Source organism: Mus pahari, chromosome 1, assembly GCF_900095145.1.
Source record: "Mus pahari chromosome 1, PAHARI_EIJ_v1.1, whole genome shotgun sequence".
In the NCBI taxonomy this organism is placed as follows: domain Eukaryota; kingdom Metazoa; phylum Chordata; class Mammalia; order Rodentia; family Muridae; genus Mus; species Mus pahari.
Window position 1 is genome coordinate 35741511 of NC_034590.1, and position 2465 is coordinate 35743975.

The window sequence follows — 2465 nt, forward strand, 5'->3', positions numbered from 1 at the left end:
CACCTCCCTAACACACACACATACCACACACTACACACACACATACACACACACACACACACACACACCACACCAATAAAAAAATAAAATAAACCCTTTCAAAGTAAAGGATGTCTTTGTTATTTTAAAGAGATATTCTAATATGGAGAACTAGTCAAGCTAATGAGGGAAGACTAAAAACAAAAACAGGGAAGAAAGCCTGCAGGAGGCAGCTTCATCTCACAGCTGAAGCTCCATGGCAATGCATTTGCCTAGTATGCAAGTCCCTGAGCACAGTCCCTCTTACCACACAAGCAAAGAGGAGGGGGTTCTGCAGAGTTGGGGGACCCATACCTGTGGAGGGGGAAGGAGTACAGCTCAGCTGGAGCTCTGACCTCTGGGGCCCAGAGGTCACAGCTCACAGAGCTGGGCTCTGGTAACTGAGCACAAGCTGTTGATAATCTCTGAAAGATTCTTCTATATGGAAGGAACAAACTGGAACACATTGTAGCTGGAAAGGAAAGAAGTGTTGCTAGGACAACGGTGACAGAACATGAAGCAGGCCCTCTGTGTGTGGCTTGCCACATACTCACAGTGTGCACTGTGTACAGTTGTCCCCATGTCAGAGGGCTGGTTCCAGCACCCCCCTCAAATATCACAAGCCACAGATGTTCAAATCCTTTATATAAAGTGACAGTGTCTACACAGAGCCTTTGCACATCTCCCACAGCCTTTAAATCTTTAGACTTAAAGGACTGTACTGAATAATGTTATATGTTGTTGTTATATGTACATACTTAGTAACGTTATATACTGCACAGTCTATAGAATATTTGATGCATATATGCTTGAGGTTTCAGCAGGCGGATATGGAGCTATAGATTTGTAGGCATATGTGTGCCTACACACACATACACACACACACACACACAGAGAGAGAGAGACAGAGAGACAGAGAGACAGAGAGAGAGAGAGAGAGAGAGAGAGAGAGAGAGAGAAACAGACAGACAGACAGACAACAAAACAGAGAGAGCAAAGAAAAAAATATACCTCTTTTATAGCTCCTTGGGTCCTGGAAACCATTCCTAAATTTCCTGTTCTGTAACTGTCCCAATTTTCCTTTGTTCTTATTGGGCTCTTTCCTGATTGCTGATCCAGACATTCATTCCTGAAGGATGTGAGTCTTCAAAGGCCATTTATTGGATGCTAGCTTGCTATTAACTTTTATGCAGGGACATGGACTTCACTGTAGCCTACCACAAGAAGGCCCTGGGATCCACACATTATCCCCCTGGTCCCACCATTTGGTTTATAAAAAAACACACACACACACACAAAAACTAGTTTTCTAGCCAGGCGTGGTAGCACACGCCTTTAATCCCAGGACTTGGGAGGCAGAGGCAAGTGGATTTCTGAGTTTGAGGCCAGCCTGGTCTACAGAGTGAGTTCCAGGACATCCAGGGCTACACAGAGAAACCCTGTCTCGAAAAAACCAAAAACCAAACCAAACAAACAAAAAACAAAAAAAAAACTAGTTTTCTAATAAAGGATTTAGTCCCACAGACAGTAGAGTAATGAATGACTTTATTTGTGTTGATTCAGTGGCTTGCAAAGTCTCCAAGATTCTCAGCTTCCATCTTCCTATTGGAAGATTACAGAAGGGAGCTAATGTGGGGGGAGAAAGCACAGCCTTTAATTTAAGAGTCATAATAACAACGAGAGCTGCTCACCAGGCCGCCTCTCATCCCAGACTGTGGTGGCCACGGGCATGTCATGGGAAGTGATGACGGATTCCAGCCCTAACTTTCATAAGACAGAACCTTACCCTTCAGACAGTTGTCTCCCTGCTGGAACCGTGACTAAATAGCAAACAGGGAACCAGCCTAGTCAGGCCAGCTGCATCTATATGAATGAAATAGGGTTGGAAGATAAAATGACAAGGAGTTACAGTGGCAGGTGTACACATAGGAAAGTACGGGGATCGATCTCCAGATATCTTGAAACTTTTGAAGTCATGTTCTTCCTCATCAAAAACAAAAAAAACAAAAAAACAATCCTACATGAGGAGGCTCTTGCAGCCTACTCTATGATGTCACAAGCCATCCTCATTGCCTAGCGGGAAGGTATAAAAAAGAGCTCATGGTTGCAGGTTTGATGTTTTGGGCGGATAAACCAAGCAGCAGACCAGGCCAAGGTGTTCCATGTGAGAGACGTTTATTATGTGAGAATGGGGGCGGGGAGCGGCGAAGTGGGTAGGATAGAGAAGAGGAGAGAGAGAGAAAGAGGGNGAAGAGAAGAGGAAGAGGAGGAGAAGAGAAGAGAGCGAGGAGGGGGTGGCTTCCTATTTTATACAGAAAATGACGTCACACCAGTGAGGGTGGGAACTGAGCCAAGTGGATTGTGGGATTGAAGGTCGTTGTCCTGGCAATGCAGGTCAAGGGTCACATGGTTAGGCCGGGACTTAGAGTATCCTGGTGCTAACATTC